This window comes from Crocuta crocuta, unplaced genomic scaffold, assembly GCF_008692635.1.
Source record: "Crocuta crocuta isolate KB4526 unplaced genomic scaffold, BGI_CrCroc_1.0 scaffold290, whole genome shotgun sequence".
In the NCBI taxonomy this organism is placed as follows: domain Eukaryota; kingdom Metazoa; phylum Chordata; class Mammalia; order Carnivora; family Hyaenidae; genus Crocuta; species Crocuta crocuta.
In genome coordinates, this window is record NW_027527429.1 from 344,267 (window position 1) to 368,011 (window position 23,745).

The 23,745-nt window shown below is 46.2% G+C and overlaps 1 protein-coding gene and 1 pseudogene across 1 annotated transcript in view; both read right to left on the minus strand.

Annotated features, from left to right (window-relative positions):
* FARP2 (FERM, ARH/RhoGEF and pleckstrin domain protein 2) overlaps positions 1–23,745 on the minus strand; it is a 105,354-nt gene that overhangs the window by 66,366 nt on the left and 15,243 nt on the right. The gene's annotated exons all lie outside the window — the stretch shown is intronic.
* Positions 2,901–10,146, minus strand: LOC144227447 (high mobility group protein B1 pseudogene; annotated as a pseudogene).

Sequence of the window (23,745 nt, forward strand, 5' to 3'; positions counted from 1 at the left end):
GATCAGTCTGGAGCCTCCCTCGCAAGAATATATGTGTGACCAAGAATGAGCAGACACTGAGAAGCAAACTCCTCAAACAGAGGAAATAGCCTGAAAAGCAGAGAAAGTGACCTGAATGAACAGAAAGAGTGGGGCACACCAAAGAAAACGCAATAAAAAAATTAAGATCCTCAAAAAGGTCCATGTAACAGGCCACTGCATTCATGAAATGAGGAGATTTTGGGGGAAAAGAGAAGCAACTAATGACTTAAAGGGGACGTGCAAAGATAACTCCAGAAATTAAACTGCAACAGGAGGCCTGAATAAAAGAATGAATCAAGTATGAATTTGAACCAGTGGCATGAAAACCAGAGGCCAACTTGTGGAGATTGAAGTAAGGAGAGAAGAATTTGGATTCAGAAATGGGTCTGAGAGGGATTTCAGGACGGTAGAGGGGACGGGGATGTGGGGGTGCTGCAGACAGGACCCGGTGGCTCATCCTCTGAAGATGGTAGTCTGAGTTGTCATTTCCTCAATCTCTTGCTAAAATCACTCAAAATCAAAAAAGAAAATAAGAAACAAAAACATAAACTCCATTTTCAGGAAAACTGCTAAATCCTGAATCAAAAACCTTGGGGAGAGGAGTGTCACTAGCCACAGAGCCAGAGCAGAGGGTGCTGGTGTGTGTGGGGCGGCTCAAACTAGAGGCCAAGAAGCAAATTTCAGCAGAAGCCTCAAAGAGCACAGACCAACAGTGAAAGCTAGAACCTGGGGAGTAAAACTTAAATCTCTTGCTTCCAGAAAGGAGGGGCAGGAGGCATTAGTAGCAGAGTTGCACAGGAGCCAGAGCCAAACAAGAAGTCGTACGTAAGCTGCACAAGTGAGACACACCAAGACATGCCCTCCCCAGCGCCGGCCGCCACTGCTGCCACGGGCTATACTTGTACACGAACCTCAGGTCACTGGGTAAATTTCAAATTTCAGCAAGGCAGCAACCAGCCGCCCATAGAAGACCTCCTGAAGCTAGTCATCCATGAATGACTTATCTGCCCCAAAGATGAGAAGTCAAACTAAATCATCACTGCAAAGATACTCAAGATAAAAGGAGGAAAGAAACAAAATACAAAACAAATGTAAAATGAACACTCAGCTGAAAAACGTTTCCTCTTAGCAGAGGAAGCTGTGACCAAAATTCCATCGTGAAATAAAAAGAAAAGTTAATAGAACAACTGCCTCTATAAATTAAGAGCAGAAAGAAGACATATAAGAGCTCTAGAGAAGATAGTATCTATTCTGAGAAAAAGGATCACCTGGATGACAGTTCCTCTGCACCTGTTTTCTAGTTGTGTGACCTTGGACAGTATCTTAACTTGGGTCACTTGTCTTTTCATTATTGAGATGAAAGTCATTGTAAACCCCTTTTCAGATTTGGAATTTACAAATATTTTCTTCATTCTTTTTACTTTCTCAAAAGTATTTCTAGCAAATTTTTAAAATTTTAATAAAGTCCTCCCAGGTTTTCTTCTAAGAGTTTTTTTTTTTTAATATTTTATTTATTTCTAGGAGAGAGAGAGAGAGAGAGAGACAGCGTGAGCAGGGGAGGGTCAGAGAGAGAGGGAGTCACAGACTGAAACAGGCTCCAGGCTCTGAGCTGGCAGTCAGCACAGAGCCCGACGCGGGGCCCGAACCCACGAACCGCGAGATCATGACCTAAGCGAAAGTCGGACGCTTAACTGACTAAGCCACCCAGGCGCCCCTCTTCTAAGAGTTTTATAGTTTTAACTCAACGATTAGGTCATGAATCCACTTCGAGTTGGTTTTTGCATGTGGTTTTAGGTAGGGTTTGGCTTCATTCTCATCCATTTGTGGAAGACCACTGTTCTCTGTTGAACTGGCTTAGCACTCTTGTTAGGGTATTTTCTTGACCTGACCATGACTGTAAGGACTTACTTCTAGACTTTCAATTCTATTCCACTGACATCTCTATCTACCTTTATGTCAGTACTGCATGATTTGATTACTATAGCATTTTATAATAAGTTTTGAAGTGTGACTACTTCAACTTTCTTCTTTTTCAAAATTATTTTTAGCTAAGTCCCTGGAATTTCCATATAAAAGTTTATTTTAAATGTTTGTTTATTTTGAGAGAGACAGAAAGAGAGTGAAAGAGAGAGCAAGTGTGAGTGGAGTAGGGGTAGACAGAGAGGGAGAGAGAGAACAGGCTCCATGCTGTAAGTGTAGAGTCTGATGTGGGACTCGATCCTGCGACTGTGAGGTCATGACCTGAGCTGAAATCAAGAGTCAGATGCTCAACCGAATAAACTACGTAGGCACCCCTTCCTCTAAACTTTAAAATCAGCTTGTTAATTTCTGCAAAAAAAAAAATGTCCTGCTAGAATTTTGATGGACACTGAGTTGNTCAGTTGAAGGTTACTGCCATCTGTTTTTTTTAATTAAAAAAAAACTGTATTTACTTAGAACATTCCGAATGTCAACAAAACAGCTGCAACTTTTTTTTAAATTTGCAGAGTAGTGTTTGGTTAACAGAACAACAATTATTTTGTATAAGCTGCATCAGAGACAACTGGAGATGAAAAACCTCCATCCCCATATATAACTCATGTGTGCTGTGCACCCACAAGAAGCTGCTCTAGGCTTCCCTGCCAATTTACAGCCCCCACACTGTACCAGGCAACAACAGTGGCTACTGAAAACACCACCAGGACAGGGCTATCTAAAGACCAAATCTAAAGAGTCGGTAGTGGGTTAACTATAAAAAACAAAAACAAAAAGACACTGTACAGCTTAAAAACAAATCTCACACAGCATTACATTTCAAGTTTTTTCTTTAAAAGGACTGAGTTGTGTATAGGTGGGTTAATGCTTTATAGACAAGAAAAAAGAACTGCGCTAGAGCCAACTTATTCACCATCATCATCTTCCTCCTCTTCCTCATCCTCTTCATCTTCCTCCTCTTCCTTCTTTTTCTTGCTTTTTTTCAGCCTTGACGACTCCTTTTTTGCTGCATCAGGCTTTCCTTTAGCTTGGGATGCAGCAATATCCTTTTTCTTTTTCCTTCAGCTTCGCAGCCTTCGTTGCTGGCTGCTTGTGGTCAGCCGCGCTGTGATCCCACACCTCTCCCAGTTCCTTTGCAACATCACCAACAGTCAGGCCAGGATGTTCTCTTTTGATTTTGGGGTGATACTGAGAACAAAACAGGAAAAAGGCTGAAGGAGGCCTCTTGGGTGCATTGGGATCCTTGAACTCCTTTTTTGTTTGCCCTTTAGGGGCATGTAAGTTTTCATTTCTCTTTCATAACGGGGCTTGTCCACCTTTGCCATGTCTTCAAACTTTCTCTTTAGCAGACGTGGGCTTCCGCCTCTCTGAGCGCTTCTTAGAAAACTCTGAACAGCTGACTGAAGCATCTGGGTGCTTCTTCTTGTGTTCCTCTCGGCAAGTTTGCACAAAGAATGCATATGATGACATTGTGCCTCTCGGCTTCTTAGGATCTCCTTTGCCCAAGTTTAATGATCTTCCTCAGTGAGGCACAGAGTCGCCCAGTGCCCGTACTGCCATCTTAATAATGGTAAGTCTTCTTTTATTATTATTATTATTTTAATGTGTATTTATTAAAAAAATTTAAAAAAAAAATTTATTTCTGAGAGACAGCACAAGCAGGGGAGGGGCAGAGAGAGAGAGAGACACAGAGTCTGAAGCAGGCTCCAGGCTCTGAGCTGTCAGCACAGAGCCCGACGTGGGGCTCGAATCCACGAACTGTGAAATCATGACCTGAGCCAAAGCCGGATGCTTAACCGACTGAGCCACCCAGGCGCCCCCAATGTTTGTTTATTTTTGAGAGAGACAGAGCGCGCACAGGGGAGGGTCGAAGAGGGAGACACAGAATCCGAAGCAGCTCCAGGCTCTGGGCTGTCTACAAAGAGCCTGACGTGGGGCTCAAACTCACGAACCATGAGATCATGACCTGAGCTGAAGTCGATGCTTAACTGAGCCACCCAGGTACCCCATTAATGGTAAGTCTTCTGATATGTGAACATGGGATGTCTTTTCTTAGCTATTCTTTAATTTCTTGCAACAGTTTTTTTTTTTTTTTTACTTATTTTGGTAGAGAGAGACAGAATGAGCTGGGGAGGGACAGAAAGGGGGGAGGGGCAGAGTATCCAAAGCGGGGTCTGTGCTGACACCAGAGAGCCAAATGTGGGGCTCGAACTCACGAGCTGTGAGATCATGACCTGAGTTGAAGTCAGATGTTCAACCGACTGAGCCCCCCAGGTGCCCTGCTTTACCGTTTTCAATGCACAATTAAAAAAAAATAGTTTCCTGGAGCTCCTAATATTTGTGCTTGGAATTCTGCTGAATGGTCCCTCAGGATCACGGGGTCTGGGCTGTCCTGAACGTGGCATGATGAAGTGGAGTGACAAAATGCAAAGCAAAACTCCTCGGCTTTCACTGAGCTCTAGGTTTCATTTTACTGCCTTTTGCTACAAGCACCAGGAACAGTTGCTAATAAATATTCATTATATTTTGGTAAACACCACCCTAAAATGGAAGTGAATAACATGTTCACTTAGCCCAATCTTTGCCTTTAATCTTTAAGTATTTGAAGGAAAAAAATCTCAGTGTCTTCTGACATTTGGTTATAGTGTTTAAAATTTCTCTTTAAAAATCATGTTTTTCACAAATACAGTGAGATTTATTGGATTTGTTTTTAGTAGTATGTAGGCTTTTTTTTCTAATTAATATAGGTTTGCAGAGAAAATATAAATTTTGGTTCCATCTCATATCAGTACTTCTGGTAGACAGGCCAAATGTAAATACAGAATGGAACAGTGATTCAATTATTTTAGAACTTTGCATGTATTACTTACTGTGTTTAGTTTTTCGGAAAAAGCTGCAATATAAAAACCAGTAAATGTTTTTGTATCTGGATTACAGCTACACTCTACAACTGTAATTTAAGTTCTAAAACATAAGAAAGTAGATAGACAATGCAAAGGGAGGATAATTAGACCCTATAAACAAACAAATCAGGGAACTGTATTTTAATTAGAATTTTACTGTGTTCAGGAATCTACAATTATTTTGATAATTATACTAGGAAGGAGAAAAAAACCTCTCTGGGTTACTCTCTTTGGATTCTTCTTTCCTAAAAAGTTTTTTTTTTTTTTAATCTTTTTATTTTATTCTATTTTAAAGAGAGAGTGAGTTGGGGAGAGGGACAGAAGGAGAGAGAGAGAATCTTAAGCAAGCTCTATGCTATGTACAAAGCTGGACATGGGGCTCAATCCCATATGACCTGAGCCAAAAATCAAGAGTCAGATGCTCGGGGCGCCTGGGTGGCTCAGTTGGTTAAGTGCCGATTTCGGCTCAGGTCATGATCTCACAGTTCGTGGGTTCGAGCCCCATGTCGGGCTCTGTGCTAACTGCCAGCTCAGAGCCTGGAGCTTGTTTCAGATTCTGTATCTCCCTCTCTCTCTGACCCTCCCCTGTTCACGTTGTCTCTCTCAGAAATAAATAAAACATTAAAAAAAAAAAAAGAGTCAGATGCCCAACTGACCAAGCCATCCAGGCACTCCCTAAAAAGTTTAACTAAACACCTAGAACTAATGTAACACTGTGTGTCAAGTATACTTCAATTAAAAAAAAAAAGCTTAATTAAAAATCTCCAGTTTGCTAATTAGCTTTTTAAAACTCTTTTTATGGGTTATAAGAGACTTCCTCTTTAAGAAATTAGTAGCTGATAACCAGAGAGTACAGAAGTTATGAGGTTCTCTTGTTAAATTTATCCCCAAGTATCTTTTTTGATATGTAAATGAAATTGTTTTCTTAATCTTATTTTGGAATTATTCTTTGCTGCTATATAGAAATACAAGTGATATTTGTATATTAAAAATTTTTTTTGAATGTGTTATTTATTTTTTTGAGAGAGACGGAGACAGAGCACAAGCGGGGAGGGCAGAGAGAGAGGGAGACACAGAATCCAAAGCAGGCTCCAGGCTCTGAGCTGTCAGCACAGAGCTGCACAGAGCCCAACTCGGGGCTCGAACTCATGAACCATGAGATCACGACTTGAGTCGAAGTCATACGCTGCTTAACTGACCAAGCCACCCAGACGCCCCATGATCTTGTATACTGATCCTGCAACCTTGCTGAATCTGTTCATTAGTTTTAATAGTTTCTTTTGCTGGGGCTTTTTGAGGTAGATTCCTTAGGATTTTGCATATTATGACAATGTCATCTGTAAACACAGATAGTTTCACTTCTTTTCCAATCTGGATGCTTTTTATTTCATTTTCTTCTTTTTCTATTTTTCCGAATTGTCCCAGCTAGAAATCCTATTAGTCAGAAATTTTAAGAACTCTCTTTACCTCAGTTTCCTCAGGTATAAAACTAATGATAACGCTAAAGGTGAGGATGAAATTAAAATAACACATCCTGCAAAAGTACTTTAGAATAGCACTTGGAATGTGGGAAACATTTAACATTGGCCATTAGGTTAGGACATCTAAAGCAAGTGATTCGAAAGTTTGAAGAATAAAACTATGCAATGAGTGTACCAGGCATATTGTAAACAACAACAACAACAACAACAACAACAGAAAAGCAAGGGAGTCTGAACCTGGAGAGTACACAGGTGCATTTAGGCCCAAAAGGCACTAGAACAAAACAAAGAGGACATGTTATAAAAGGAAAACCGCCATCCCAGTCAAGCTGTAACAGTGACTATCTCTCTACAAGTTAATCTAGTGTCAACATTCATAAAACAATGATTACGGGAGATAAAAAGAGGAAAAGACACGAACACATTACCAATGAGAAGCTAATGGACTCGCTCAGTGCTGAAGTAACTGCATGGCAGGAGGCACACATGGATGATGCATGCACAGAAGTGCATAAACTGAAAACAGTCGGGAAGAATGAAATGGGTAATATGAACAAAATGTCAAAAAGATTATTTTGGGGTGTAAGAGAATAAGAAATCTATTTATTTTTTCCTCTGTACTCTTTTATATTGACTGAATTTTTTATTGTGAGCATGTATCAATTTTATAATTAAAAAAATACATACAGAAACTTCCTAGGGCAGAAAATGCAAAACAAAAAGACAACACAAAATGCTATTATTTTATAAATCCAATTGACTTGAATAATTAAAAATAACAGCATTAATTTCTAAACTGCAGAAAATTTACAGCACTAGAAAATTTTGTTTTTCCAGAACTTTATGGAAATACTGTTGCAAAAACAATTTGCCTTCTCTAGTGCTCTTAGCTGTCTCCACATTTGATTCCACTGAGAAAAAACTCGATCCACTGTGAAGCCTGTGTTCTCGGCAAGGTCCGCCCCCTCTCAAGGTGCCTATTTTTATTCTTTACGTTAATACACTAACAAGTTCAATTTTATGTTACTACTTATACATAACTTATAATTTCATTTCATATTATAATTTGCATTCATAATGACATTTAGGTCATGTTTTTGTTATTCTGTGTGGTTTTAAAACTTGGACGATTAATGTAAATTAAAGCCAGAAGCAAGCAGCCACAGAGCTGAGTGTTCTCGATTTAATAGAAGTTTGATTTAAAAGAGCTCACTATGCCAGCAATAGCACTGCTAGGAATTTACCCAAGGGGTACAAGAGTGCTGATGCATAGGGGCACATGTACCCCTCTCAACAATAGCCAAAACATGGAAAGAGCCTAAGTGTCCATCAACGGACGAATGGATCAAGAAGATGTGGTTTATCTGTATGATGGAATACTACATGGCAATGAGAAAGATTGAAATCTGGCCACGTGTAGCAACATGGATGGACCCTGAGGGTGTTATGCTGAGTGAATTAAGTCAGGCAGAGAAGGGCAGCTACCATATGTCTGCATGTATAGGAGGATTAGGAGGAACCTAACGGGAGGACCATGGGGGAGAAGAAGTGGGGAAATGGTGGGGGAGAGGGAGAGAGGCAAACCATGAGAGACTCTTGAATGCTGAGAACTGAGGACTGATGGGTGTGGGGGGCAGGGGGTGATGGGCATGGAGGAGGGCACTTGTGGGGATGAGCACTGGGTGTTATATGGAAACCAACTTGACAATAAACTATTTGTATAAATAAATAAATAAATAAATAAAAGAGCTCACTATATATTTTCTTATAATTTTTTGTAATTTTTATTTTTGAGAGAGACACACACACATACACAGTATGACTGGGGGGAGGGGCATGGAGCGAGGGAGACAGAATCTGAAGCAGGCTCCAGGCTCTGAGCTGTCAGCACAGAGCCCAACGCGGGCCTCGAACTCCCAAACTATGAGATCATGACCTTGGCTGAAGTCGGACACTTCACTGAGCCACCCAGGTGCCTCATTATGTATTTTTAATATATATCTTTCAACATTATTTTCCAGGAGGACAGCAAGGTCTAGAGCCTTTTAAAGTTATTCTGAGTTGTCTTAACAAACATTATTTTAAAAGGAAAAAACTGTTTTTTCTTCTGCTACAAAAATCTGACTTTACCAGTTTCAAACACCAGTACATGCCCCCACCAAATGTGTACTGGCACATTTTAGTAAGAAACAAATTCAAGAAGTAAAATCATGATGATATGAAGAAACATTATGAATGTTTAAATACAAAAATAACTCCTAAGAATGTATTTTTCATAATCAGAACATGAGACTTATTTTAGAAAAAGACATTTTAGGGGGCGCTTGGGTGGCTCAGTCAGTTAAGCGTCTAACTTCCGCTCAGGTCATGATCTCATGGTCCGTGGATTCACCACGTCGGGCTCTGTGCTTACAGCTCAGAGCCTGGAGCTGCTTCAGATTCTGTGTCTCCCTCTCTCTCTCACCCTCCTCTGCTCACACTGTCTCTCTCTCTCTCTCTCTCTCTCAGAAATAAATAAAACATTACAAAAATTAAGAAAAAACAAAGAAAAAGATATTTTAGATTCACCAACAGACTTACTTTACACAAGTCTAACCTGAAGCTTTTGAGGTTATTAGTTCCAGGCAGGTGTTTAATATTGTGGATTGAGGAAGAAAACATTTCTCTTTTTCATTGTCATAAGACAAAGCCCTTAAGTAAGGGCTGGGATCCTCTCTGCCACTGTGGCAAAATGAAGCTGGTTACATATAAACTGTATAGTTATACACATAAAAGCATAATGCGTATGCACAAGAACATTCCACAGCATTCCAAGAACAGCAGTTTGGAAGCACCAACAGATGTTTCCATGTTTCTCTTTAACGACTAGTCAAAATCTCTAAAAATAAAGGCTCCATAATTACTGCAACCAGGAGTCAAGGACTGAGAATAGTTTAAAAAAGCTGCCTCCTTGGCCCACAGCAGGACACTTGTGACACTCATCCTTCAACATGAACCAGTATGAGCGCAATCACAGCACCACACCAGGGCAGCACCAGCACTCTCTGGAAGGTCACAGCAATGGCCATCCCCGACCTTATGCATGAGGATGCAGGCCACTCAAGGACACTGCAGGGACCTTCACTCAGATGCTGGGGAATCTCCGCCCTTATGCATGAGGACGCAGGCCACTCAAGGACACTGCAGGGACCTTCACTCAGATGCTGGGGACCTCCTCAGACTCCTTGTGTCCCCAGGCAGCTCCTGACCGGACTCCCAGAGAGAGCAGCTGTCCTCACGGTCCCCATCTGAGGTCTGAGCTGGCATCACCTCGGCTCTTTGATTTCTGCGCCCATATCTGGACAGCAAATCCTCGGGGCTCCGGCTCCAAAATCCTTCCCGGCCGAGAATGATGGTCAGCAGCGTCCCTGCTCCTCTGCACACCGTGCCCTGGGTCAGGCCCTGCCCCAGCTCCAGTCCAGTCACCATGGCCTTGGCGAAGCTCTGCCCCCCCACCTCCACGCTGCCATTCCAACCACCCTGAACACTCTTCCTGAGAAGAGAGGACTGCCGCCCCACTCCCTCACTCTTACCTAGGAGTGCAAACCCCACACTCCTGCCCGTGCTCTCTCCCTCCTGAGCACGGAGTGTCGTGTGTTTCACCTTGGTCACTGTCACACTCCCACTGCAGAACGAGCCCTGAGAAGGCTGAGCTCACCGTCCGTCCTGTTCGCCCTCTGCGCTTCCAGCTTCCACCCGGGGTCCTGGCGGTGCTGGGGAGACCCCATCGAGCAAATGCTGCCCCTACGGGCCTCTGGGTCAGTACGCACAGCTCGACCCACACCGGCAGCCTGTTTCCTAGGTATCAAATCCTTACGTGGGATTTCATCATTTCCTGTTCTCTTTGTCACTGTAGTCACTTTTGTGAAGTCTCCAGGATTCCTTATTTCCATCTTTTTTTTTTACTTTAAATACAATGTATCTGCTATTTTCCTAACTCTTAACTTTGTATTTTTTCTAAACTTCAAACACAATGTACAAATACTTGCAAAGCATGTATCTGATACAGAGGTTAATATCCAGAATATGTAGAGAACTCTTAAAACCCATCAACAAACTCCACACACCCTGATTTAAAAAGGGGCAGAGGACTTGCGTAGACATTCCGCCATAGGAGATCTAAATGTTCCATAGACCCGTGAAGAGACGTGTGGCATCACTAATCACTAGGGAGATGCAAACAAGAGTCACAATGAGACACCCCTCACATCCATTAGATGGCTGCTATCAAAATAACAGAAAACAAGTGTTGGACAGGATGTGGAGAAAAGGGAACCTCGTGCGCTGTTGGTGGGAACGTGAACTGGTGCAGCCACTGGGGAAAATAGCCTGGGGATTCCTCACGTATTAAAAACAGCATTACCCACGACCCAGCAATCCCACACCCGGCATACACTCCAAGGAGGTGAAAGCAGGGTGTTTGGGAGATGTTCGCACCCCCAGTTCAGAGCATCGTTATCCCCAAGAGCTGACAGACGAACAGATGAGCAAGATGTGGTCCATCGCATGATGCAATATTGTTCAGCCTTAAAAAGGAAGCAAAGTCTGACACCTGCTTCCACACGGGGGAACCCACTCCGTGACCGAGCCAGTCACGAGAAGACACGTGGTGTGGGATTCCATTTACACGAGGCATGCAGAGTCGTCAGGTTCACGGGGACCTCAGAGAGCAGGGCGGGGGGTGGTGGGTGGGAGTCAGTGTTTCATGGGGACAGAGTTTTCGTTTCACAAGATGAAAAGAGCTGCAGAGGGATGGCAGCAATGGCTCTGCGGCCGCGTGACCGTATTTAATGCCCCTGAGCCGTGCACTGAAAGGTGGCTAAGGGGCACCTGGGTGGCTTGTTCAGATGACTGTCTGACTCTTGATTTTGGCTCAGGTCATGATCTCACGGTTTGTGGGTTCAAATCCCATGTTGGGCTCTGTGCCAACAGCTCAGAGCCTGCTTGGGGTTCTCTCTCTCTCTCTGCCCCCTCCCACGTTCATGCACTCTCTTTCTCAAAAATAAATTTAAAAACATAAAAAAAAAGGTGGTTAAGATGCTACATTTTTGTTGCATGTATTTTACTACAACAAAAAAAATTAAAAAAACAAACAAAAAAAATGATGTAGCTCAAACACTAGAAAAATCCTCCCTAAACCCACAAAACAAAAAACAGGTAAAGAAGTCTGATAAAATACATAGGCTCTTGTCCATTAAGCTGGAGATTTTATTAAAAATTCTTTTAAGATGGGAATGTAAACTGGTGTAGCTACTCTGGAAAATAGTATGGAGGTTCTTCAAAAAATTAAAAATAGAACTGCCCTACTACCAAGCAATTGCACTACTAGGAATTTATCCAAGGGATACAGGTGTGCTGTTTCAAAGGGGCACATGCGCCCCAATGTTTATAGCAGTGCTATCAACAATAGCCAAAGTGCCCATCAATGGATGAATGGATAAAGAAGATGTGGTGTACATATACAATGGAGTATTACTCAGTGATCAAAAAGAATGAAATCTTGCCATTTCCAACTACGTGGATGGAACTGGAGGGTATCATGCCAAGTGAAATTAGTCAGAGAAAGACAAATATGATATGACCTCACTCATAAGAAGACTTTTAAGATACAAAACAGATGAACATAAGGGAAGGAAAGCAAAAATAATATAAAAACAGGGAGGGGGACAAAACATAAGAGATTCTTTAAATATAGAGAATAAACAGAGGGCTGTTAGCGGGGTTGTGGGAGGGGGGATGGGCTAAAATGGGTAAGGAACATTAAGGAATCTACTCCTGAAATCATTGTTGCACTATATGCTAACTAAATAATTAAAAAAAAAAAAAGAAACGGTGCTGAAAGGGGAGAAACGGGCATTGGTGGGTGTTGCTGGGGGCGTGGAGTGCCCTGTTTGTGGACAGATTTCACTGCACCTGTCCAGGCCTCACAAAATCACCTAACACCCTCTGACACAGAACTGTCATGTGTATGTATTTATCTAAAGGAAACAATCAAGAATGTGTATAAAGATTTATTACTGAGAAATTGAAAACAGAAAACTATGTAGCCATTAAAATTTTTTTAAAGAGTAATTACACAGAAAAATATTCATAATGTGTTAAGTTTAGAAACAGACTACAAAAATGCATGTAAGTCTGATTCCAATTTTACTTAATATATGTGGTAGGTAAAAAGTAAAAGAAAGATATCCAGAAAAACGTGAATGGCTGTTCCTCTCTGGGTCATTATCCTTGGTCATGGGCCACTTAAGTTTTTCTATTTCTCTACAAGGAATTATTTGTACGATGGAGACTGAATTGCTCTGCAGGTGAATTCCACCTAAATCCGGGAGTGTCAGGAACCCCAAGTGACATCCTGGTTGGACTCGCAGTCAGTCAGTTCAGCGTACAGCAGAGGAGTGGGAGGGACCTCACCAGAGCACAGCTTCTCTGTGGACGCTGACCCCAGTGAGCACATCATCGTGAGAGAATAATAAAACATGCACAAAACACTCTGCAGAAGTGAAGATGCAGGGGCGCCTGGCTGGCTCAGTTGGAAGAGTGTGCAACTCTTGATCTGGGGATTTTGAGTGTGAGCCTCACGTTAGGGGTAGAAATTACTAAAAAAAACAAAAACAAAAAAAAACAAGTAAAAAAGCAGAATGCTCTCTTTGAAAAAAGAGAGAAAATTATAATTCTACAATTAGTTTTCTGGAGAATCTTGGTTCCTTTCTAGATCTGGAAGTGACCGACAGCACTGATAGTGAACTGTGGGACTGGTGTGCTCTCGGATTGCTACACAGGAAGATGCTCCAAGGGGGTTGTGAAAACACTGGCCTTTCTTGGTACAGAGAAGAGGATTTTTTTTTTAATTAAAAAAATTTTTTAAAGGTTTATTTATCATTGAGAGACAGAGAGAGACAGAGCATGAGTGGAGGAGTGGCAGAGAGAGTGGAGGACACAGAATCTGAAGCAGGCTCTGGGCTCCGAGCTGTCAGCACAGAGCCCGATGCGGGGCTTGAACTCACAAACCATGAGATCATGACCTGAGCTGAAGTCGGATGCTTAACCGACTGAGCCCCCCAGGTGCCCTGAGAAGAGGGTTTTTTTAAAATCTTGTTAAGTGACGGATGGGTAGGTGGGTGAGTGAGTGAGTGAGTGAATGAATGAATGAATGAATAAATGAACGGATAGAAGGACAAGGCCAGGAGAAATGGCATCAGCAAAGGGCGCAAAGGTGGGAATCGGTGGGGAGGGTGTGCGTTCCAGAACATACCAACTCTTCTTAAAGCCACAGGCCCCAGTCCTGCCCAGAATCAGCTGAGACCCCTCCCAGCAACACCCTGTGAGCCATGTGTGCGGCCGGGTACGGAGGCTCCTGGAGGCTGCGGCAGCGGGAAAGAGGGACCCCTGTCCTTCCTGCCAAGCCGGTGGCAGGCCCATGCAAGAGAGGGTAAGAGTCCTCCACAGAGGACCAGGGGCGGCTGGCTAGGAGAGGAGAGGGCAAACACCCCGGGGCGGGGGGGCATTGTGTGGAGGAAGGGAACGAACAGCAGGAGAGCTGGGGGGGAGGGGCAGAGCCTTGCTGTGTGACCGGGGCGGGGCCAGAACGGGTACGACTCACAGCCACGAAGTCTATGCTGGGAACGCACCCCAGACAGACCCACACATGTGCCCACGACGACACATATGCTGGGACCACACCCCAGAGAGACACACACACGCGCCCACGACGACACAGACGCTGGGAACACACCCCAGAGAGACACACAGGCGCCCACGACGACACAGACGCTGGGAACACACCCCAGAGAGACATACACACGCGCCCACGACGACACATGCGCTGGGAACACACTCCAGAGAGACACACAGGCACCCACGACGACACAGACGCTGGGAACTCACCCCAGAGAGCCACACAGGCGCCCACGATGACACATACGCTGGGAACACACTCCAGAGAGACACACAGGCGCCCACGATGACACATACGCTGGGAACACACTCCAGAGAGACACACAGGCGCCCACGATGACACATACGCTGGGAACACACTCCAGAGAGACACACAGGCGCCCACGATGACACATACGCTGGGAACACACTCCAGAGAGACACACAGGCGCCCACGATGACACATACGCTGGGAACACACTCCAGAGAGACACACAGGCGCCCACGATGACACATACGCTGGGAACACACTCCAGAGAGACACACAGGCGCCCACGATGACACATACGCTGGGAACACACTCCAGAGAGACACACAGGCGCCCACGATGACACATACGCTGGGAACACACTCCAGAGAGACACACAGGCGCCCACGATGACACATACGCTGGGAACACACTCCAGAGAGACACACAGGCGCCCACGATGACACATACGCTGGGAACACACTCCAGAGAGACACACAGGCGCCCACGATGACACATACGCTGGGAACACACTCCAGAGAGACACACAGGCGCCCACGATGACACATACGCTGGGAACACACTCCAGAGAGACACACAGGCGCCCACGATGACACATACGCTGGGAACACACTCCAGAGAGACACACAGGCGCCCACGATGACACATACGCTGGGAACACACTCCAGAGAGACACACAGGCGCCCACGATGACACATACGCTGGGAACACACTCCAGAGAGACACACAGGCGCCCACGATGACACATACGCTGGGAACACACTCCAGAGAGACACACAGGCGCCCACGATGACACATACGCTGGGAACACACTCCAGAGAGACACACAGGCGCCCACGATGACACATACGCTGGGAACACACCCCAGAGAGACACACAGGCGCCCACGACGACACATATGCTGGGAACTCACCCCAGAGAGACACACACACGCACCCACGATGACACAGACGCTGGGAACACACCCCAGAGAGACACACATGCATCCACGACGACACACACAAGCTCAGTGTTCCCAACGGAATGAGAGTGAATTCTAGTGCACCCAGAAAGCACTGGGCTGAGCCCAGGGCAACAGGTACCGGGTGTGTGTGCTGGGAGGCCGAGGGGAGGCCTGCGGTGGAGGACTTTGGGCCTTTCTGGCCTCTGGGAACTGCCCTCACCTGCAACCCATGTGGCCCCAGCAGGAGGAGACATGGACCATGTTATCCCACAGTTCCGGATGGGTCACCTGATCAGAGCTGTCCCAGACTTGGAACAAGGCACTTCTACACACCATCAAGTGGCCTAGGGTTGAGATTTAAAATTTGGTCCTAACTTGCCCTATGTGGTGGTTTTTTTTTTAAAGACTGCCCCTTGCAAGGGCTAATTGATTCTTTTTTTTTCTTTTTAATTTTAAATGTTTATTTATTTGAGAGAGACAGAGATAGAGGTGCAGAGAGGGGCAGAAAAGGAGGCAGACACAGAATCCAAACCAGGCTCCAGGCTCTGAGCTGTCAGTGCAGAGCCTGATGTGGGGCTTGAACTCACGAACTGCAAGATCATGACCTGAGCTGAAGTCTGATGCTCAACTGACTGAGCCGCCCACGCGCCCGTGTGGTGCTTCTTTAGGGATAGAGAGAAGAAAGCGGGCGGCAGAAAGGGGGACTGAGCATGCTGGGCATGGGGGCCCCGAAGAAGAGCTCATCAGCTAAGTCATGAGCCTGTTCTCATGATCACCCCCATGCTGTCTCCAGAAACCTTGTGCTCTCTCTTTTTTTTAATTTTGTAAACATTTTATTCATTTTTTTGAAAGACAGAGAGAGAGGGAGAGAGAGAGAGGGTGCGAGCAGGGGAGGGGCAGAGAGAGAGGGAGACAGGGAGACACAGAATTCAAAGCAGGCTTCAGGGTCCGAGCTGTCAGCGCAGAGCCCAACGCGGGGCTCGAACTCATGAACTGTGGAGATCATGACCTGAGCCAAAGTTGGGCATTCAACTGACTGAACGACCCGGGCAACCCTCTTTTCTCTCTCTCTCTCTCTCTCTAAGTTTACGGATTTATTTTTGAGAGAGAGAAAATGCGAGAGGGGGAGGACGGTGACAGAATTTCAAGCAATCTCTGTGCTGTCAGTATGGAGCCCGACACAGGGCTCAATCCCACGAACCCAGAGATCATGATCTGAGCCGAAATCAGACACTTAAACCGACTGAACCACCCAGCCGCGCGCCACCCTGCCCCGTGCTCTCTTCTTATCCCAGCGAGAACTCTCATTTCTCATCCTGAGTGGTTCTGGTTTGGTTTGTTCCTAGCAGGCCAAGGAGCTGAACTTATACCTAATTTACTGACTTGGCCTTTGACCCATGGCTCCCCTCAGGTCAGCTGCTACCTGTGTCACCTGGAGGTTCACTCCATCTCATTCCATATCCTGCTGGGGTTGCAATGACAGGAGGTAAAGCTGCCAAGCACCAGAACTGAGGTGCCCAAGAGGTGGCACATTCCAGGTCGAGACGACCCATTTCCGTGACCCTCCACCGACACACGGGAAGAGCTCGGTCACTCTCCATTACACAGCCGTGCTGACACGACTCTCACTGGAACAGGGTCAGGGGGACAAAGGTTCCCTTCTCTTTTCCTTTTGCTGCTCTCGCTTCTCATCGGCCAACGTCACGTCCAGCAGACCGTGCACGCCAACTGGCGCTGTGTCCACGCACGCGCGTTAGGGCTGGCTCGGGGAGCGGGCAGCGGAGCTTTGATGTCACAACTCAGGCCCTGAGAATAAAACATCCACATCTCTGCCCTGCACCACCCTGCCACATTCCTGGGCATCACGGTCAAAGCAACAGATCGACTTTCTCAGACAAAATAACAGGGCAGAGTCACATAATAGTTGTACGTACTAGAAATACATAAGAGCTTTTGTGTAAAGCCTATATTATCCCCAAATCCAGATGCTGATTTACTGACTTTTTCTTCTGAGATCAGACCAAAATAAGTTCTAAGGCGGTTTATTTGCCATATTTAGGACGTTCATGTGGGAGCAATGACAAACATCTGGCTATGATACTTTCTGGAATTTTGACTATTTCTTCCTGGCCAGAAGGAAAACATTAAGTTTGTACTGGAATAGCAACTAGCACGGAACTTCAGGACTGAGACACTGTCCTCCTACTGGTCACATATTTAAACCAGAGTTCTTCCAATTCTTAAAAAAAGGGAGCCTCCACCAAAAATTCTGAGTATGATAAAGAAAAGGGGAATGTGAGCAAACAGATTAACAATAACAAAGAAAACCCTCATAATCATTAGAACTCGCTCCCCAGCTGCCAGCAAAGGCACGGAACATTCACTTCTATGGGTGAGGTTTCCCACACCCCAACTACACCCCAGATTGTTCTTTTCATCACTAAATACCACCTTTTCCACACTATTAGCTTCCAGATAACAGAAAAGCTAAAATTCACATTAGTTCCTAACCCTGCTGGTGAATCATCAATTAGAGGTGTATCTGTCTTAGAGATCTTGGCCTGAAGTCTAGGAGGGGCCTCTCGCTCCAGCGCACTGACACTCAGACACTTTCCACACTTGCTGTGGCACGGAGCTGAAAGCATTACACTCTGACTCTGCACACAGGACAAGACAAGCTGACACATGGCTGCCAGATGGTTTCTTTTATGGCTCAGGAAAAAAAAAAAAGACTTTCTAGAGCTGAGGCCAGTTTTCTATTCTCAAAATCACAAAATTCATTTAACCTACTGAAAATAAATCAAGACTTTACTAGATCAAAAAACTAGCCACTGACTGACCTTCACGTAGCTAAAACCCCCATCAATAGATGTCAAATGTCACTTAAAATGAGACAGCACTGAAGCCCAGGCGGACAGCTCACAGACTGCCTCTGGCAGGCTGCGCTCCCTTCCCAGCACCACTCCCTGAGTTCCTTCCACACAAAAGTATCTTACCTCCCTTAGTCATCAGAGAAGGAGCCACAAAGTGTATGTCACCTCACTACAGTACAAAGTCCTGGTAAATGTAAGTTCTAGACAGCAAATGATTTATATGGATGAGGTTAATCAAAGTAGTTGTTACTTATAAATGAATTAAGCGAGATAAATAACTGATTTAAAAATACACTATAACAGCTCCTAGTTCTATACATTTACATGAGACTTCTAAGGAGATTTTAAAATGTCTTACAGATTTTCCAAGTCAGCTTCTACCCTTCACCAGCTTCATCTCAGGGACACTGTGGCCAGCCCTCAGCTGTGCTTTCTCCGTGGTCCTCACAGCCCTGCAATGTAGAAATGTTCACTCCGGGGGCACCTGGGTGGCTCTGTCAGTTGAATGTCCAACTTTTGATTTTGGCTCAGGTCATGATTTCTTGGTTCACAGTTCCCGTGATCAATCCTCATGTCGGGCTCTGCACTGACAGTGTGGAGCCTGCTTGAGATTCTTTCTCCTCCTTTCTCTCTGCCCCTCCCCAGCTCACATGTGCATGCTCTCTTTCTCTCTCAAAATAAATAAACTTTAAAAACAAAAAAAGAGGGGCGCCTGGGTGGCTCAGTCAGTTAAGTGTCCGACTTCCGCTCAGGTCATGACCTCATGGTTCATGGGTTCGAGCCCCACGTCGGGCTCTGTGCTGACAGCTCAGAGCCTGGAGCCTGTTTCAGATTCTGTATCTCCCTCTCTCTCTGACCCTCCCCTGCTCACACTGTCTCTCTCTCAGAAATAAATAAAAATATTAAATAAGTAAAAAAATAAAAACAAAAGAAGAAACATCCATTCCATATGTGTACCCAGGCTCCACAAGAGGGTTAACTTCATAACTACCCAAAACCCACCCAAGGAACCACCCCGGAGATAACTGTTTACTGGGACAGTTCTTAGGTTTTCAGATAACTGTTTACTGGGACATTTCTTAGGTTTTCAGCTCAAAACTTTTCCTTCTACAGCCATTAAAAATAACTTGTAGAATTTCACCTCAAACCATAATGAGCTACTACCCGCCACCCCCAGGGTGACTAGAGCCCGGAATCCAGGTACAGGTGCAGGTGAGGACGGGGATGGGCTGTAGGCCCACACACCTCTGTGGGGTGAGCACTCTGGAAAATGGTGTGGCAGTTTCTCTACTAGTTACCGCGTGGCCCAGCAATAAGAGAAACACACATATCTGCACAAAACCCCATCCACGAATGTTTACAGCAGTAGGATTCATCACAGCCAAAAGGTGGGGTGCTGTCAGCTGACGAATGGATAAACAAAACACGGCCCATCATACACGGGAGCATTATTTGGGCACAAAAAAGAAAGCAGTCCTGACACATGGTACGGCATGTACAAACCTCTACAACACGATGCTCAGTGAAAGAAGCCAGTCACAAAAGAACACGCATAGTCCCGCTCACGGGGAACGTCCAGAACAGTGCTGTCTACAGGTTACCGTCTGCTTGCAGCTGAAGGGAGAGGAGACGGGGGCAGGAAGGTGACACTAAAAGCTGTGAGGTTTCTTCCTGAGGCGACAAAGACGTTTTCAGATAGACCGCTGCAGCTGCACGTCTGTGAATGCACTAGACTTTGCAGAGGTGCACATTCAAACAGCTGACTTGCGTGGGACGTGAACTCTACCCCAACAAGGCTGTTAAAGACTTTACCTTCAAGGTCACTAAAAACTGTCTGGAGAAGAGCAGACCATGGCTTCTGGCTGTGAGCCCTGCACTCACGGGCAGCACTGGACAAGAGCGTGGCCCAGCCCAGGATGGCAGGAGCTGAGACAAAGCCCTCCTGCACCCAGCGAGCCCCCTGGCTCCTCCTTGGCAGTTTAGCGCTGGGAACACGCCGTCATCGTGGCGGCCAACACAGCAACGCGACACGCAGTGCGTCTGCACACCCTGGGAGAGGTGAGACGGAGATACCACTGGGGACTCACAGAGCTCACCTTAGGAAATAGTAACAAGGATGGCCAAGGCCGTCTTATTACTAAGATCAACACGAAGCAGCACATGCTGCTCGGGAAGAGACGGGAACCCCAACAGGGAGGTCTTTGGGCTGAGCTTCTCTGTATTTTCACTGAACCAAAATATGAGCATCTCAAAAATAACTAAAAGTCAAAAATTTCCCTAAGTTAAAAAGGTCCCTTCAATATCAACTAGGGATTCTACACAGTGCCAGTGATCTGTAACTACCAGTGTGCAGGAGCCAGTGCCCACCCCCACCCAGACAAACACACGTGCACTTGAACCTGAGGTTAGAAAACTCAGGGGAGAAATCAGAACACTCTTGAAGTAAGGATGTTAACCCAATCTATGTTTTGATTGAATTTGAATGAATTTCCTTCATTCCACACACAGTTACCAAGTGGCACTATCCACACACCGACGACTCAGCAGTGCGTCAGGAAAGCCTGGTCTCCAAGAACCTGCCTTCCAGGAAGGAGGAGACAGGCCACAGACAAGCTCTGGGACAGGGAGTGTCTCCACCAAGCCCTGCCTTCTGTGCTGGTGACACAGACCCAGCCGTGGGTCCCTGTGTGCCCTGGGACTGCCGCCCCGCACCGCGAGGGTGCACCATCCCACAATGGCAGCCACCATCAGACCACAACCTGTGCCTCTTAGTTCAAATATAAAGGGTGGAGGATGGCAGAGCCAGAGTGTCACCAGCAGGACCCCAAGACCCGAGCTCTACTGCCCACCTGCTGGGCCCCACTGACCTTTCTCCCTGAAGCTCTTCTTTCCCCAGATCTCCTCATTCAGGCAAAAGCCCGGAAGGTAAGCAGCCTGCGATGGAAACTCAAACTTCCTCTGAGCGGTAACGGCAGCCTGGGCAAAAGGCTTTGGGGGCCCAGACCGCCCTGACCAGTGTGAGGTGGACCCCTGACTCACGCCTGCGCAGACGCACCACGGAGCGACCCACGGAGCCACCAACAGTTACCCTCACCTCAGTGTAACACTAACCCTCCATCCAAGGAGGGGTGTCTATACACAACAGGCAGCGTGTGTGTCCATGGGTGTCCCCAAGGCCCGTGTGTGACCACATGGCTGCCTCGACACGGATGCCAAGGCTCGCCTCTGTGAATATTCCATCCGAACCCTAAATAACAGGAAGCCAGCCGCCCTCGCTCGGGGGTCACGGCTTCGAAAGTTATTTCCCGGGATCTCCTTATTTGCTGCAAATAAAGTCTCCTTAGTGTGACGACTCATCTAGTGGAGTCCCTATGTATGACTCAGCAAGCGTGACCTCACGTCAGTCTGATCACCAGTGGTCAGGGAGCAAGCAGTGGCGGGTCTGTGATGGGGTCCCAGGGGCAACCAGCCTTTGTCTCTGGATCTTTTGCATCTTTGGAGCTATGGCTCATGGGAGGCACCAGGGAGAATGGATCTGGGCAAGTCACACAGAGGGCTATGGGGGAAGCACGCCCCCCGCCCCGGAAGGCCCTGCAGCTTGCTCTGGAGCAGGCCCCACAAAGCATGTCACCTAACAAATGAGACCAGCCCACTGCTGGGAGATCCTAGAACTTTACAGAGACAGTCATCTTTCCAGATGCACCCCTGATCCACTAAAAGCAGCAGCAGCCGTGGTAGACTATATACAATGGCCACAAATTCTGTGGCACCCCTGTATCAGGGTACCTCTACTGTCTCTCAACCCTCCCCCCTTGAATCTGGGCCTGCCTGGTGGGCTGTAATGACCAGTTAAACTTGGTGGGAGCTACGAGACATGAATCCCAAGCTTCCAGGGACCTAACAGCTTCTACTCTTGAGAACATTTCCATCCCCAGCTCCCTGGAAGGTGATATTCCTCATGCAGAGAGGTTCTAGCTGGGGTACCACACCGTGGTACACCCTTCAGGCCAGCCCAGACCAGAAGACCCTCCCAAGCCAGCACTCAAACATGCAGGAAACAGAAGATACTTGTTGTCTGAACTATGAGGTTTTAGAGTGGTCTTTTATTTAACAAAACCAACTGACAGGGCTGGAGGACCGGGTCCTCGGAAGCTGAATACAAATGACTCATAAAAACGTACTGAATTTTAACTCTTTCTAAAAGGCATGCATTAGTGGGGAACATCATTCAAAAAGCACCCCAGCCAACTCAGGGTATGTGGCAGCAATGTGAGTCTTCAACTTGCGGCGGCTCCGACAGGCTCACCGGATGATCACATCTGCAGGCAAGTGCAGATGACGGTCCCGTCTGACTGACAGAAGCAACTCCAGGGGCCAAGAGCAGGCTTCCCCAAGATGGGCCACTGTGGCATGAACATTATTTTGAGTTAAAAGTAGTAAAAACCCAGCAGATTCAGGAAAAGCTCTTCACTGCCCCCTCAACTACTTGCCTGTACCAGGAAGAGAGCTTTTAACAGAGACTCTTCAACCAAGGCACTCGTCTCCGTGACAGTCAAGCCCCATTCCCGGACATCTCCTCTCCCCTTCCTGTCCCACACCCAACCCCTCTCCGGAGCTCATGTCGGCTTCCTGCCTGTGTCAGGAATTTCCATATCTGGATTCCCTGTACAAACGCTATTAAGTTTGATGTTTGCCAGTTGATCGTCTCATGTAGATCTCATATGTAGTCTAACCAAACAGATCTTAAAAGGACAGAGGAAATCCTTTCTCCCCGACACAATAATCTCAACCTACTGCAACTCTGAGAAGTTCTAAATATGTTGAAACCTTTACAAAATGCCCCTTCTGATTGCTGACGAATAATGCAATCCAGACACTTAGTGACAGTGTGTTATCTCAGAGAAGGGCTGTGTTATTTATGACTTCACAATAAATATGTGCTTTCTTCATTTTTGGGCCCTGTTTTAGTTGATAAAGACTATTAAGCACAGTAAAGAAGATGCTCTGAAAGCAAGCTCTAAATAGCTCAGTTTTCCTGTTCTTTTCTTGCCTCCCCTCCCCTCTGTTCTTTCTCTTGAACATTCTGAGAGTGTTAGAAGAACAGACCATAATGGGCGTGTCTATCAGAAGATGGCTCCATGGTGGGAACTCTTGAGAGCAGTGGCTGGAGAAGACCCGGGAGCCCAGCTAACCCTCCCTGCACACCTTTAGCCCATTTCCTGCAGGTGACTCATCAAAGAGCACCGTGGGGGCTGGGAAACGCTGCCAAAGATTGCCCACAGCCAACCGCCAGTCTCCAGCATTCAGAGGCTGCCCGTCTTGGACTACCTTCCCCACAAAGGCTGCCCTGGCAACACGGGAGTGACCTGGGAGGCTGGACAGACAGGTCCTACCAGTTTGAATTACTACTGCCCTGAAGAAGTGTGACTCACTTTCCTCCTCAGGTAAGACCTTGAAAGAAGTGTTCAGGGTCCCCTGAGTTCAGACACTATGAATCTACACACTAGACACTTCCCATCAAACACTCAAGCAAGAGAGGCTGGTATGCCTGGGACCCCCAGGCCAGAGGACTGGGGGACAGCCCTGA